The 17226-nt window shown below is 34.4% G+C and overlaps 1 long non-coding RNA gene across 1 annotated transcript in view; it reads left to right on the top strand.

The window, feature by feature from the left end:
- LOC129526316 (uncharacterized) overlaps positions 1-17226 on the top strand; it is a 78690-nt gene that overhangs the window by 47507 nt on the left and 13957 nt on the right. The window contains exons 4-7 of the long non-coding RNA XR_008670977.2: positions 3223-3308; positions 4160-4218; positions 7565-7672; positions 12043-12135. This is a non-coding gene — a long non-coding RNA (uncharacterized lncRNA). The remainder of the gene's footprint in view (positions 1-3222; positions 3309-4159; positions 4219-7564; positions 7673-12042; positions 12136-17226) is intronic.

Genomic DNA, 17226 nt, shown 5'->3' on the forward strand with positions numbered 1-17226 from the left:
ACAGAAGACCATGAATTTTCTTTGTTTAAAGACAGTTAAACTCCTTTGAATTATTTACAGAATAAAAAAAGTTTTCTTTGAGAATTTAATATCATACATAAGGCATTATACATTCTGTAAATAGCATGAGTAAGAAATACAGACCTTAGAATGGTCAGACTGTCCATTCTTGAGTGCTTTAATCAGAATATATGTAAATATTTATTTGAACTATTTCTATATTTTATGAAATATAATATTTTCCCATAGTTTGTCACATATTTTGTAATAATATTTTATTTAATATGGTTTAGCATAATACAATGTCCACACTTGAATATAAAATTAATACAAGTCGAAGTTGCAAATGTGGTGACATTCAACCTTCATTTTAGGAAATACATGCTAAAATCTCTTAGTTGCAAGATAAGCATGTTTCCCCCTTATTTTGTGTTCTTAGAGGTCATTTGACTGAAGGCCACCAAAACAGTTGTCTCAAGTGTGAAAAGAGGTATTTACAAAGACTTGAAACATTCTTTCATATTCCCCAATGACAATATTTCAGGCAAGTAGTCACTAATGCTATAGTATTATAAAGCTAGGAGAAATACATCTTAAAATAAATGATTAAGTTTATACAGTTCCAGAGCTGAGCAATTTTTCTTTGTTTTCCAAATATTTGAGTATTGTGGTAAAATAGCTATTATGCCCTCTCCTATAGCTAGTCTTTTATCTTTAGACAAAATTTATTTTTAATATTGAATAAGCAACACTTAATTGGAGTTTGCATCTGATTGTTGCCTAATAAAACATAACAAATCATATAATAATTCCAGTTTGAGCATTTTATTTATCAGCACTTGCTAGACAGATTAACTGTAACTTAGCAGGTGTGAACCTGAAAAAGCAGCCCTATTTTGGAAGATTCAAAGAAATATATCTGATTATGCACAAAGTTCTTCCAATATAGGCAAGTCAATAAAACTATTATTTTCATATCAAATGAGTGCTGGAAAATTTTAGTTAAATTTTTGTTAGAGATCCTTGAAGAAACAAGTGGCTTATTTTAGAGATAATTAGATTTGTTCTTAATATTTTAAAAATACTGTTTGAGATTAATTCTTCTTTTTTCATTATTTCATTTTAGATCACTATATTTTGTACAAAAGAAACTGAGTTAAAGAAAGATTAAATGTCCTGAACGATACCAATAACTAATGACTGATGGGGTGGTAAGCCTAGAATTGTATCTTAATTGGTGACACTCAAGACCCTCATGGTAAAACACTTTTTATATGCCTCTCATGGACTCAAATATAAAGGAAGAAGTCACCATACTAAAAATCCATAAACCCAATCACCACTCTCCCAGTAGAAATCTCTATTTAGCCAGTAGAAATCTCTATTTAGCAGTAATATATTTTTTCTTTTGACATTGAAAAAGTATCACTTAAAGTGCTTTTAAAAGATATTTCTTTTTCAAGTTAAAATAAAAAGTTATAGAGCAGTAAGAAAGAGGTCACATATTTGCAGTTGATATAATTTAGGAAATATTTCACCAAATTTCTAATGAATTTTACCTTGTTTACTTACAGAAATTCAAATTCCACATACCAAAATATTTAGATAGAAACCAATAATTTTAAATATAAAGGAAATATAGACATGACTAGCCTACATATAAGCTCATAATACTGTCATGTGCCAGGCTACATGAACAGCCTACACATAGTACTGTTACACATAAGCACATAATACCTAAACACATGATACTGCTAAAAGAGGGACAGTCACTTTGATCATTTTAAGTGAAAATTTAAAATAATTTATATTGAATTATAATTGTCAATTGTCATCTAGAGTAACTATATTTAAAAATATAGTTTAAGTTATTACCCTAAATAAAACTCTAGGTTATTGAAGATGGTCTTAAAAGAAATTTAGTATAGTACTATCATTTTTATGAACATGATTTTGGTAGATTTTCTGCATAATTCTGTAATATTTCTTTATTAATTAAAGGTGTAACATGGGCATAAATTATACTATGTAATTACTGCTTGACTCTCTAGGGCAATTCAATAGATTTCACAAGAAAGATTTGTACTATTCAAAGGGAATAGACTGATTTTTTTTTTTAAGAGTTTCAATACCAAAGAATACGCCACATGTCTTTAAAAGTCACACAAATGTGTATACCTAAGGATGTAAGGGGAGATAGTGTTTTCCATTCTATTTAATTTTTCAAGCAAAAATGGTACTAACAATAGTCTATATGTTAATTTAATCTTTTAAAAATTGGCTTTGCAAAGACTAAAAAATAAACTAGACATACCCTATACTTTCTAAAACATATGCCTCAAAATTTGTATATCATAAAATTCATTAATGTGTACAATTCAATACTTATCATAAAAGTGTTTTAAAACATTTTGTAACCTCAATAATCTTGTCCATTAACTGTTAATTCTCATTCTCTCACCTCTTCCCTATTTCTTGCACCAGGCAACCAGTATCTGCACTTCCTTTTCTAACTTGTTACTTTGAGATTTTAGACTTACAGAAAAATTATCAAAATTCAGAGATTAACATTGGTATGGTGTATTAGTCTGTTCTCATGCTGCTATAAGGACATACCTGGGTAATTTATAAAGGAAAGAGGTTTAATTGCCTCACAGTTTGGCATGGCTAGGCATGCCTCAGAAAAATTACAATCATGGTGGAAGGGGAAGCAAACACATCCTTCTTCACAAGGCAGCAGGAAGGAGAAGATTGTGGGCAAAAGAGGCAGCGGTGGGGGGAAAACCCCTTATAAAACCATCAAATCTCAGGAGAACTCATTCACTATCATGAAAATAGTATGAGGGTAACCACCCCCATGATTCAATTACCTCCTACTGGGACCCTCCCACAACACCTGGGGATTATGGGAACTACAATTCAAGATGAGATTTGGGAGGAGACACAGCCAAACCTTATCATATGCTATGATGAACTGAACAGCAGAATTTATTTGGATTTCACCATTAATATTCATTTTCTGATTTGGAATCTAATCTAGGATTGTTTTATTTCTCATCTTCCTGTGATAAGTAGAATTAAGCTCATCCTCTCTTCTTCCCCAAGATGTTGTTCTTTAATCCCCAATACCTGTGAATATTTTACTTGACATGGTAAATAGACTTTGCAGATGTGATTAAAGGTATAGGTGCTGAGTTAGGCAAATTATTCTTGATTTTCCAGGTGGGTTCTTTCTTATTGCATGAATCTTTAAAAACAGAAAATTGTTCCTGGGCGTAGTCACAGATCGATATGAAGATAGAAGACAGGTGAGAGAGTTGTGAAGTTGTTTGCATGAAAGATAAGGAAAAGGGGTCAAACCAAAAAAGGTTAGTCATCCACTGGAAGCTAGAACAGCCAAGGAACTATATTTTATCCCAGAACCTATATAAAGAAACACAGCCCCGCTAACACCTTCTTTTAGCCCATGAGAACCCTGTCAAACTTCTGACGTACAGAAGAGTAAGACATTAAACTTGCATTAAGCTACTAAATTTGTGGTATTTTTTTTTTTTTACAGCAGCTTGGGGAATCTAATAGTTTTCTCCAATCTCTGACAAAATTCAGTGTTCCATTACATTTTATGATCTTGATATTTTTTAGCAGTCAGGTCATTTACGTATAGAATGTTTCTTAAGTTTTGTTTCTCTGACTTTTTAATGATCGGATTGGAAAGGACACCACAAAACTGGTTTGCCCTTCTCCGTGCATAAATCAGGGAGTTACATGGTGTTAACCCAGGCATTGTTTATGGTATTGACCTCGAGCAATTAGTTAAAACAGTATCTGCTAGAATTATACACTGTACATTTACTAGTTTTCTCTTTTATAATATAGTTTATAATTCTCATTTTGGAATTCCATTGGTGATTTTCTATCCCTCATACTTTCTACAATTTTAATTGGGTCTCTTCTCTAAAGAGTTGTGTCTTTTTCTTTCTTCCACTCTTTCTTTCATCAGCAGGGAATCATGAGTGTTTATTTTATTCTTTAGGTTATCATTCAATGTTATCATTATTGATTTTGTTTGTCAAGGTATTGTAAGTTTGCTGTGGGGAAAATTTTCAGGTTAGTTCCCTATGCACTTTTGACATTCCCCTGTTTTCTTTTCTTTCTCCAGCACCAGAATCAATGAACTCTGCAAAGATCCTGGACTCCTTCTCCTGCTGCATAACAAAGGTCTGGGCACTGGGTCTGCTTCTTGCTCCTGGGGTATTACTGATGGATTTTGAACTGTAGAAGGGAAAAATGTTCTTCAGTGATTTTTAATATTATTAATTCTCAGAGTGAGTATTGGGTTAGAGAAGCAATTTACACAGGAGTTTAGTTTAAAGAAGCAATTTACACATTAATTTCTGTTGTCTTGAGTCATTTATTTTTTATTTCTACTACTCTGAAATTTTAATCAGAAACCACAGTTTTTATTGTGCTTATTATCATTGTGTAAAATGAGCACAATGCTATAATAGGGATATTCAAGAAAATCATTGTTGCAGAGCATTATTGATTATGTTTTGAAGCAAGATAAAATTAAGCACGAAAAATATTATTGTAAAAGAAAGAAATATAATTAAATATCAAAGATTATCTCAAATAACTATGATAATAATGTTGTTCTTAAAGAAGTTAAATCCTGGGCAAACTACTTCAACTGTCAGTCCTCAGAGCTGTCATAAATAGCCTTGTATGTGCTTTTAGTATTGATTTGTACTAGGGTCTTTGGAAATTTTACTTCTTTAGTCAAAACTATTGATAGTAGAAGCTTAGAACTTCATATCCTAAAATAGGTCTTGACTTCAGGAAAGTGGCTTGACACCCAAGTAAAAACTTTTACAGTATTACTTAACTTTATTAAACTTTAGGAATTTTATTTAAAATTAAGAATAGCCGGGCGCGGTGGCTCACGCCTGTAATCCCAGCACTTTGGGAGGCCAAGGCGGGCGGATCATGAGGTCAGGAGATCGAGACCATCCTGGCTAACACGGTGAAACCCCGTCTCTACTAAAAATACAAAAAATTAGCTGGGCGTGGTGGCGGGCGCCTGTAGTCCCAGCTACTCCGGAGGCTGAGGCAGGAGAATGGCGTGAACCTGGGAGGCAGAGCTTGCAGTGAGCCGAGATCGCACAACTGCATTCCAGCCTGGGCAAGAGCCAGACTCCGTCTCCAAAAAAAAAAAAAGAATATAAAAGTTGATTTTGTAAGGGTAAGTTTAAATGCTATAGTTCATTCATATATATATATAATTTTGGAACATTCTTTAAGTCGGTATCTTGTACCTCCATATATTCTTAACGATACTGCAGTTAAATTGGTTTTGTTTTAAATGAATTGCTCAAATCTGCTGTGGAATCAGAATAAACTAGATGGACAAACATTTTGGCATTATTTTCCTGGGAAGGTCAGAAATATCTGAATGAGAGTCTAAGGAGCTCTTCTATGAGTAAAATGCATAGACTTTGGTGCTTAATCCTTATATTATCTAATTTGGCAGCTCTGAGAAATTATTTGTTCTGTGCTTCTTGTTTGCCCCAAATTGAACTCTTTCATGCTTCAATGGGTGCTTCTAATTTTAATGTACTTTTGGTTGGATGACTATGCCTTGCTAATCCTATCCACATCCCCCATTAGTTTATTAAAGACTCGGCAGTCATAATTTCTAAAGGCTTAGTTTTATTAGACAAACAATTTTAATACTTTTAGCCTCTCCTCAAAAAGCAGTTACAGTGTCTTTCTGCCCCTCTATACCCAAGGTGAAATATTGCTTATCATTTACACTTGGAGAATATTGAACGTGAAAGGGGGTACTAGTGGGCTACAGGACAAGTGAAATATGCATTGGAGTACAAAAGGTCTATTGATTACGCTACATATACAACTTTTATAATTTTAAATAACTAAGTTTTTAAAAATCAGATTAGTATTCCAATAAGGATGCGCTATAGTTTATAAAAGGGATCAAATTATTTGCATTTAATATCAGGATTTTACTTTTGTCAAGGTTTTTTTTGATAAGAGGAAGCTTTACCAGAGTTTCTCTTTCTGTCTTATCCTGTTTTCTATCAATTACCAGGAACCATGAGTTGCTCAAGCTACTTAGATTTTTTCATGTAATTGTCCAACATATGCATGATATTTATATGATTACATGTTTCCATTTGAGAAATCCAAAGCTAGGAGAATTTAAGTATAATTTCTAAAACTTCTGATAGAACAGAGGTTCAGATTTGCAATCAAGTGCCATATCATTTCAAATCCTCCTTCGCAAATCTCATGGAAAAATAGTATTATTACATTTATATTTTAGGTTTCCTCAACTTTAAATTTCACAATTTATTAAATATTTAATTGTTCAAAGACAAAAAGTGTGGAGCATATGAGACTATACCCTAAAGCTATATTCCTCAGATGAAATCACGGCTCGGCTACCTACAAGCTATGTGATCTTGGAAAAGTCACAAGTTTTCTGCCCTGAGTTCCCTTATTCTATGAACCCTCCCGGAGGAGCCCATAGTTGTTTTGTAGAATAAATCAGTTTATGTAGTTAAAGTATTTATCTATTTTATAATAAGTTTGTTACCATATGTGAAGTGTTTATATTTCATTCTAATTATTTTGAACTGTAATTATATTTAATATATCTAATAAATATGTTTAGTTATAGCTAATTAAAATATAAAAATTTATATAAGGAAATATAAATATATTCATACATATTTTATGAGCATTATATATATTCATGTTTTTAAGTAATATATCCTTATAAGTATATCTGCTTATATATTTTACAAATGTGCATACATAACTATAAGAGGTATATATTTGTAAATAAATAAATATGAATATAATGTACAAGGTAAGTGAAAAATACTTTATAACAATTTGGATAATATATGTAAGGTGCTAATATTTATTACATCTTAGTTATTTTGATACTTCATTACTAGGAAGAATTCTATGTTATCTACAAACTTAGAAGTTTTCACTTTAATATAATTTCTACTCTGCTGAGAAAAATATTCATAAGAAACTGGTCACAGAATGGGACAAAGGGGAAATGTTGCCATTTATTTAGACGCTATAATAAGAATATACCTATAATCTTTGTTCCCATCTTCATATCCTAAATCAATTCCTCATTCATCTATGTATACTTCATTAATCTCATTAACCCTATTTTAAATATGGTGTACTTTAGAACACTGCTGTTATTGAAAATTTGAATAAATAAAACATATCCTTTGGTTATACTTTTTCTCCATGCTTCTTATCCCCTCAAAACAAAAATTTAGAAAATAGTCATCATTAAAGCTACTTTTCTTTTGAGATGCTGTCATACACTCCTCAGAAAAATGGTGCAAAGTTGGTATAAAGTTCAGGCAAAATAACAGCAAGAACAACATAGTTGAAATGTGGTGTCAGGGCACTCGCCCAAGCCTGGAGAATTGCCAATGATATAGCTGTGGTATAAACCCATATATGCTTGGCTCCAAAGCTACTGTCTTTTCACTGTGTTGATTTTTCTCAGGAAGTGAAATTCTGCTTCATCGATGAATAACAGGATTTTATATAAAACTTTGAATGACATAGGAGGGACAATTTGCATAGAACAACAAGTCCTCAAACTGGCCACAAGGTATTTATAATGTATAAGCTAGGTTGTAAATTTTGTTATATTTTTCATGAAGAATACAATTTATGCAAATTTTTCTTACTAAAACCATGGATCAAATAAAATGTGTGTGTGTGTGTGTGTAAAGAAGTTTAAAATTGTTAGATGAAAAAATCATTAAGAATATACTAAAATATGTCAAAATCATGTACATTTTGATTTGCAAACTGAATCTTGGTACAATTTAGGTCAAACTGTTTATATTCCCTATGGATTAAGTAAAAGCATAATATGTACTAAATAAAATGTTCAAGGTCTCATGGTAAATTTTATGAAATCCTGAATGAGAACTTACTTCCCCTGACGTTAAAGAGTTGTTCTTTATTTATTCCTAATGCATTGCCTATACATTTGTATAATTTAGAGAAGTATGTTACATAAATATTAGTATATGCAAAAACCAAATAACTATAAAATACACATGACAACCCTGCTATCAGTTTGACCTATATAAATTAATGTGCCACCTCTAATAAGTAAAAAATAATTACTATGTAATAACTTTTCTCAGAAATAAATACTTTCATTAATGTGGTCATAGATGTTTTGTATGTCACATGTGTATTTCATAAGTGCAAGTTATTTAACACATAAAAGTTCCTAAGAGTTTAAGAAGATTCTTTCTTAGCTGCAAGGTGAAATCCCTGTAATAATTGCATAGTTAATAATCACTATTAATTATAATTTGACCTTATTCATGAGGATTGAATAAGCTATAATGTCTGGAATTTTATTAAATGCAGAGGCTCTGAATTAAGAAATATTTTTTACAATTTGCTAGCTATGTTATCTTAGAAAATTTATTGTTCTTTCTGTGCCTTTGTCATTTTTCTATAACGTGAGAATTATAATACGGGAGAAGCTGATTATGAGGAATAAAAAGTTCATCTGCAGCATTTCCAAAACACTGCTTTGTTTTTGGCCTTATTTCTTTTAAGTTTTATGTAGCATATACCTTTGTAAATTTTTTATAAGACTTCATTAAATACATTTTTAATGAGGCTAGACTGTACCAAAAAACTGTTGGCATTTTGAGTTTTGCTTTATATTTACCTTTCTTGCTGAAACACTGCCATTTTCTAGAATTGTGACTGTCTTAACAATGAGAAAAAATAGTGTGTTCTCCATAGTATTATGACACTCATGCAATCAGTTTTTGGAGGAAGTGGTCTACATGACACGGTGAGGTGCTTAAGTCAGCTCTGCCTCTAGCAATATCTACCAAACAATATTTCTTCTGCTGATGTATGTTTCTCTAGTGGAAAGCAGTTTTATGATATCGGATAGCAATGATAACTCTTGGTAATGTTAACTTTCCTGTGTACCCTAGGAAGATAAGTTTTTATAAGCAATTACCACTGATTTCTTAATATAGTAGAAAAAGCTATAACATTTATATGTGTTTCACAGTTACCATTTCTCTACTTTTCCTTCTTGTCAAGTGTGGTTTAGTTTAGCGACCAACTTGGATCTTATAGCTCATCTAGAAAGTAGTAAGTAGAAAGTAACTCTGAAGTTACTTTAAACTGTTATCTCCTAAAGTTACTACTATTTCTCTTTAAATGACTACTCCATGATAGTTACGCATATTTTTAAGGCCTTACCCTACCTAGCTTAGATTTGGTCTAAGTCACCAAATTTCTCCGTTAGCAACTGATTTCAACTCAGTATTTATAAAGGATATTCATTGCCATATGAGATAACCTCAATGACCTGGAAGAATTTATGCAATATATAAATGAAGATTATATATTTCCTCTGTGTAAGAAAGTTAGAATATAGAAAAAAATTTTTGCAAGCAGTAGAACAAAATATTTGTTAAAATAAAACATGAAACATTATTAAAACAAAAGGCTATATTAAGTGCAAAAGAGGGTAAATATATGTTTTTAAAAGAATAGCAGACAAGTTTAAAGAGATAGAACTTGAAGTAGTGTGGACATAAGCATATATCAAGATGCATTCAAATCTGTATCAATATAACTGCTTTTATTATATTTAATGTTATAATTTCAATGTATCTTCATATCAGGGAAGTGTTAATCCTATTCTAATTTTTCAGAAAAATAATTTCTTCTTGACTAAGGGCTGATGATGCTTTTTATTTTAAATATAATAGTTAATAATAAACAGAAAATCAGAAAACCAACATGAATGTTCAGAAGAATTATTAATGATTAAATCTGAGTGTAATTTAACACTACTCACTTTATAAATTTTATTTTTTAAAATTATACTGCAATTCTGAGGTCTCTTAAGGAACATTGTGCTTTAACTGAATGTATGTATCCTACAACTGTTGTTTTACCAAACAAGAACATCTTGAATGTGTTTATGTTGTAGACACATTAATGGATTTCTTTTCATATTCAAAATACCAAGACATTTCCAGATTAGAACGTTGTCTAATTCAAGGCAACCTAACATCAATATTGAATTACTAAAATTTGTGTGTTCCATAAGTATTGTTTAATCAATGAATTTTTTTATTGTTAAGAACAATATTAGATTGAGATATATTTAAGATAGAGGATAATTTCTCTTAAATCTTCTCAGTTAAGAGCACCAGGAAAATTAATAGACATATTATATTTACAAGCAAACTTTTCAAACTTTCTTCCACCCTTTCTTTGCTATTATCCTTGCCTCTGAGTGTTAATTCATCATTCTTTTTTTGTCAGCTGTCTGCACTGTTAGTTGAGGATTTCCAAAATGCCAGAAGGTGCACTAACAGCTGTAGATACTTGAGTCAACAATGTAATATCAGTTGATTTTGTTCTAGACAATACACATATACATAATTGCACAGAGTACATGTTATGGAGGCACTTGGCACATTTCAAAATATAACCTTTTGTTATTGCACTAAGTGCCTGAAGCGGCACAGAATTTTCACAATAATATTTCTGCCCCCAATTATTTTTTAAATTCTGAAAGTTTGGGGATCAGGTATTCTTCAAGAGTCACAATAAAAAATGTAATTCTCATAATACTTGGATAAATTACTAACTAAGCAATCTAACCTCTGCATTGCTCTACTTCTTAAATGCACTTCAGTGAATGAAACTGAATGTCCCTATTCAGGAAACATGCTCATTGCATCGGTGGAGTTATACCACATATATGCATGTTGTTAATTTAAAGTTTAGATAAGAAAGCAATCTCTAATTTATTTATGGTATAAAAAGAAAAGGAGAGAGAACTAGTCACAGATATTGTACCTAAAGAACTTCAATGTCTAAAGGGAAATTTAACTCTGATCCTTTAAGAGTAATCCTGTAAGTTATTAAATGAATCTATATAGTGTTAGTTATAAATTTAGAAACCTAAGTTTCCCATCTCATATTATTTGAGGGTATAATCACTCCAGTCTCTCAGAGAATATGCAGAACATACATCTCTGGTAGATCCATCATCACCTGAATTGATTGGATTAGAGTGTACCGAAAGTTTAAGAGGCTACCTTTAAAGTACTAGCAAATGGAGTGATCAGTTAGTGAGTTCAATTTTCCAGATTCCAGGTAGGATGCAAAAACACCTTGGTCTGTGGCAGGCTGTGCCCCTAGTGAATACAATAGGAAAGCAAACTGAAAGCATCCTGAAGAATACAGAAAGCTAGAACCAGGTCAGAAAATCAAAAGTAAGAACACGGAACAGTCGTTCCAGTGACTACATAGAAATCAGTCAGGAGAAATACCTAAAGAGTCAGGATTCAGGCTCACATTTCATGTGATGCTGGAGATGAAAAAAAAAAAAAAAAAAAGACAGCACTTAAATTTCTTCCACTTTAAAAATTATGTTTGTTTGGTATTTCCTCCTTTACCAATTCTGGCTTACATTTTTATTTTTAGAGGTTAGTTCACCTTACCCTTTAAGAAGTTATGATCTATAATATCACAGTCAAGAACACTCTTTCTGTAAACTCCAACAAAAATGGATTACTAGAGGAGTCTAACTTGTTTTAAAATAATGTCATAAATAATGTATTATCAACCTTGTAAAGTCTTGCACATATGTATACATATTTGAGAGGAACCTGCATTTGTATAATTTCATAGATGTATAGCATCACAAACGTATTAAAAATATTATATATATGCCAATATAATTGTATTAAACATGTATTTTTATTTGATGGCAAAAGTTGGTTCATAAGCTGGGAGAAATAATTTTCTCCATAATGTTCATTAGTTTATATGTTCATGGCATAATATTCTAATTCATTTTCTAAATGCATTGTATTTAAGCTTATGTCTAAGAATTTTTTTTGAATCTAATTTAAGAAGTTTTCATAATTCACTATTTGAAAACATATCTTTTTTTCTTCCTTGCAGAAACTTCTGTACTTTTTCTCTCAAGGTCATACAGCCCTGAATCTGATAGCAACAGAGCTTCAGCAATAACAGCAGATACCATCTTAGATTAATGTGAGTGAATGTTTTTTCATAATTTTTATAGTTTCTCTTCTTTGCACCCATTTCGTCAGGGAACAATGTTGGGTTCAATGCTGGGTGCCCTAGAGGTGCCCTAGAGTTATTTTAACGAATTCAATTTGCTTTGCTTTTCATGTAAGCACGGTTTTTCTTCTTAGATATTTTTTGGAGGTAATACGAGAAACTATTTCTTACATAAAATATTTTTAAAAGTTTACTCTTTATATAAGCCTTCATTATAGAATCATAGAATTAAAAAACCAGAGACTATAGAGATCGTCTATTCTACTTTTTCTCAAGGATAATAGACAGAGGTTTTTGCCTTACCACCACTCATTTCTATTTTTTCTTTTCATGAATGCAGTGATTCTCACCTGCTTTGCCCACTTTTCCTATTTCTTCTTTAAGTCAGTAGTGGGGAATTTAACTAGTTTACTTTTTTGTAGTATATTTTGAATTATGAAACACTAAAGTGGTTTTAAGTCCTCATTTCACATAAAGAGACTACATTGCAGAACAGCTTAGCTATTTAACGAAAGAGCACACAAACACCTAGTAGCAGAAGAAGGTCCTGAATGGCTCAGAAATGCAGGGCTATTTCCCCCTGTGAATTCTAACCTAGGAAGTCTACACATGAAGCCAGAGCTTTGACTCCTTTCCTACTGCACATAACTGTCTGGAGACGGAGTCTTAGCCTGTCGCCCAGGCTGGAGTGCAGTGGTGCGATCTCAGCTCACTGCAACCTCTGCCACCTGGGTTCAAGTGATTCCCCTGCCTCAGCCTCTGCCTCCTGAGTAGCTGGGATTACAGGTGCCTGCCACCACACTTGGCTAATTTTTTTGTATTTTTAGTAGATATGGGGTTTCACCATCTTAGCCAGGTTGGTCTTGAACACCTCACCTTGTGATCCACCCATTTCAGCCTCCCAAAGTTCTGGGGTTACAGGCGTGAGCCACCGCGCCCGGCCAGAGCATTTTTCATATGCTTATTGGCCATGTGTATGTCTTATTGTGAAAAAATGTTTATGTCCTTTGTCCACTTTTTAAATAGGGATACTTTTTGTTCTTGTTGTTTGTAGATTCTGGATATTAGTTCTTTGTAAGATGCATCGTGTGCAGATACTTTCTCCCATTCTCTAGGTTTTCTGTTCACTGTGTTGATTATTTCTTCTGCTGTGCAGAAGCTTGTTTGATAAAGTCCTATTTGTCTATTTTTGTTATTGTCGCATTTGCTTTTGACGTCTTAGTCTTGAATTTTTGCCTAGACCAATATCTAGAAGAACTTTTTCTGTTTTCTTCTAGTATTTTTATGGTTTTAGGTCTTACATTTACGTCTTTAATCCATCTTCAGATTTTTGCATATGGTGAGAGATAGGAATCTAGTTTCAGCTGCCTATTTAAAGAACTATGATGTAGCTGAGATTTTTTCAGTGTACTTGAAAGCTAGCAAGTTAGCCTGACACCAGTACATGGATGTTGATAGAAGAGCCAAGATTCTTGGGTCAGATACAAAGGTCCTTATTCAGAAATTACAATAGCCTCAGCCACAGTCATACAGAGTAATGTCAAGAGGGCCAGGTGAGACATGCACATGTAATGTGATGCATTATAGGAGAGGGACCTGAAACTTAGAGAAACCCACTTTTATAATAGGCAGTAAATATGCCTTCTTTGTTCTGGAGGAAGTCACTAATACTACATGTCAAGCTCAGAAAAGTTTGCTCTTTGCTATGGAGAGAAATACTGTATCTTTCAAGGCAGTTAAACAAACGTTCTTGAAAACATTTAATAAGGATTTTTTTAAAAATGGCAATGAGCAATCAGTGTCACAGCTCTCAAGACGTACAGAAACATAAGAGACCCAGGGATCATTGTCTCCCACCCACGCCTTTCTACACAATGACAATGTCTTAATTGGAAGATCAAAAAAATAGCATGACAGTTTAAATTGGAACATGCCAATTTTGTCAGTATAAACTGTCTATTGTTACAGGATCAACCAGTATGTATTATTGTTTTAAGGAATACATTCATGGATGCACTTAGAACATTTTTTTCTGCCACGTTTGTTTGTTCATTTGTTTTCATCTTGTGTTCTATTGCTCCAGTTTAAGTCAAACTTGTAATATAAGGTTTCTTAACTTCCTCATAGGACTGAGAAAAAGATTCTGAGTTTTACTAAGAATTACCTGACTCACAGCTTAGCTATTACACAGAGTAGATAGGAACATGTGGCAATTTGTTGGGGTGATCAGACCCAACACCAGGTTGTGGGGTTGACACAAAGTTCAGTGGAGTCAAAGGATTGAGAAAAAGACAGTTTGAGAGAGAAATGTGGAACACCAGAGGGCCATCGCTATTGTGGAGGCTGCGAAGGCCCCGAGTTCTGGGAGCCCACAGTATTTATTGGTAATCCAACAAAGAAACAGATGGTGAGAATGTGGAGGTCAAAAGGGCAGATTGCATTAAGCACATGATTTACAGCTGTGATTGTTTAGCATTTATATGGAACATGTTCTGCTACTTGAGATAATGGGAATAGGAGCCTAGGAGCAAGGAGCCAGCAAGTCTAGACACATTCCAGAGGACATTATGCAATCCCTGCCTCAGTTTCCCTCCCAACACTCAGCTTTTTCCCAACATGCCCCCCCTTCTCTTTTTTGTAAAAGAAGGTATCATTATTACTATCATTACTACTAGCTATCATTATTACTAGCATAAAAGGTAGCCTTTTAATTGAGCAAGGCGATTGCAGGCTGTGCAGCCCTTAATTGCAGGCTGGTGATCCAGCTTCATTTTTCTTAGCCCTTATTCAAACTGGAGTCACTCTGGTTTGAATGCTTCCCACATATCTCCCCTTTCCCTTTTACAAGAGGACCCTTAATCCTAGGGGTTGCAGAAGGATGAAGGTCCGTCTTCTGTAACTCCTTCCTGCTGAATAGGGGCGGTGATATTCCTGCCTATTAGGGTCTCTTGTATTCAGGGTAGAGAGGTGCTGAGTCAGAAAGCATTGGTGCATTAAGCATTGTGACTCCAGTTGGTCCTGGTTCCATCTTCGCATGCACATTCAACTGGCTCATGGCTCGTACTGGGGGAATCCAGTCCATGGTTGTGATCCATGGGTCCCTCCAGTCTCCTGTTACATGGTTGTACACATCTTGAGGACATCCGCACGGTTCATTCATCTCATGTAAAAACACAAGCATACTCTCACCCCCATGTTAGTAAATCTACTGAAACAGAAGCAAAAACTTCTGTGGCTGTAGCTGGGAGGCATGCCATTGCTGAAGCATTTGTTAACTCCGTTTCTGCCTCTTTCGTTAATTACCATGAGGTAAAACTTTCCACTGATAATGAGAAACAGGCCTTTTTTGATTAACAGAAGGCATAGAGAAAGCAAATTGAGGCTTTTCAAACCTTCAATTCTCACTGTACATGTGGGTCCACTAGATGCTGTGGCTTATGATAGATCTTGAGATGTTTGGTGGCCACCTACATAGGCATCTGATTGTCACCTGGACAGACACAAGCAAATCCTCTTCCCCATAAAATTATCTTTAGGCAGGGATCAGAGGAAGTAGACTCAGAGGTAAGGAGAATTTTGGGGCCTAATGGCTTCCTGATGTTTGATAGGTGTTCCCTTGGAAGTTAGGAATTCCCTTTCTCTCCATATTGCTGTGTGGGCATGGAGGACTAGGTAAGCATACTTAGAGTCTGTATATATATTTACCCCTTTTCCTTCTCTTAATTCTGGTATATAAGACCCCTGCTTTTCCTAGGATGTCTCTCCCTACCAAAGGAGTGGGGCTTTCAGGAATAATTAGAAAGGCATGTGAAAAGAGTAAAGTTCCCCAGTCACAACTTAGTGGCTGGGAGAAGTATCTAGTGACTGCCTGTCCTAGGACGCCTCTAATAGTGACAGATCTGGAGGACAGTTGTCCGGGACTGGAGAGTAAGACCAAGAAGGGCAGCGCCCGTGTCCAGGAGACAGAACCTCCTGGCTCTCAGTGGTCAAGCATACCTGGGGAGGCTGATGGCATGGGCTGGCACTTGGCCCAGGCACCCTCAAGTCCTGCTGCTGGATCATCTGGTTAGTGGCTTCTGACTCAGAGGACCTTCGTCCCCTGGGGCAATGGGCCTTCCAGTGATTCCCTTGACATAAGGGGCATGGACAAGGGGGCAGCTTATTTCTATTCAGAATCTTTTTTAAAGTGTCCTTGTAGACTGCACTGGAAGCAAGCCCTACTAGGCATTCGATTTTTCCTAGCCTTTCCCTTTTACAGAGCCTCCAAAGTCTGCTTGCCTGAGGGTCATGACTAAAGCAGTGGCTTTTTTTTTTTTAATCCCATTGGTCCCGTTCTGCCTGCTCCTTATCTCTATTTAAAAAAAAAAAAAAAAAAAAAAAAAAGTTTGCCAAGTTCAATAGGGTTTCTAAGTTTTGCTCCGGGCCTAACACAGACTTTTGAAGTTTTTTCTAATGTCTGCAGCTGACTGAGGGATAAATTTATCATTTAAGATTAGTTGGCCTTCGTTAGAGTTAGGTGACAGAGAGGTATGCTTCCTCAACTCCTCCCTTTGTCTCTCCAGAAAGGCGGTAGGATTTTCTTCCTTTCTCTGTGTTATAGTGGTTTCTTCCTAGTTTTCCTTAGTCCTTCTAACACGCAAGTTAGCAAACGTCTGCGGCACCAATCTCCACATTCTGATTCTGCGTCCCACTACACTGGGAACTTGCCTGCTGGCCTGTGGGGAATTGTTCTCTTTCCTCTGTTGTCATCTTTATCATTGACCTGACTGAGATACCAGAGATCGCCAAACTCTCAGGCTGCAGTTATGGCGGCACTTCTCTCATTTGAAGTTAGTGTCTGATGTAGCAGTAACATTATATCTATGTCAAATCAAAGTATTGTCCTAACCCTTGTAAAACATCAACAGAGCCATCAGGGTTATCTGAGAATTTACCTAGGTCTATTTTGTTTCAGGTCTGAGAGGGAAAAAGGTTCATACACTCTGACTGGGCCGAATTCTCCAGAATACATCTTAGGGGAGTTTTTGCCTTGGGGGGAACGTTTCCCATCTGAAAAGAACA

The sequence above is a fragment of the Gorilla gorilla genome, chromosome 14 (assembly GCF_029281585.2).
Source record: "Gorilla gorilla gorilla isolate KB3781 chromosome 14, NHGRI_mGorGor1-v2.1_pri, whole genome shotgun sequence".
NCBI classification, from domain to species: domain Eukaryota; kingdom Metazoa; phylum Chordata; class Mammalia; order Primates; family Hominidae; genus Gorilla; species Gorilla gorilla.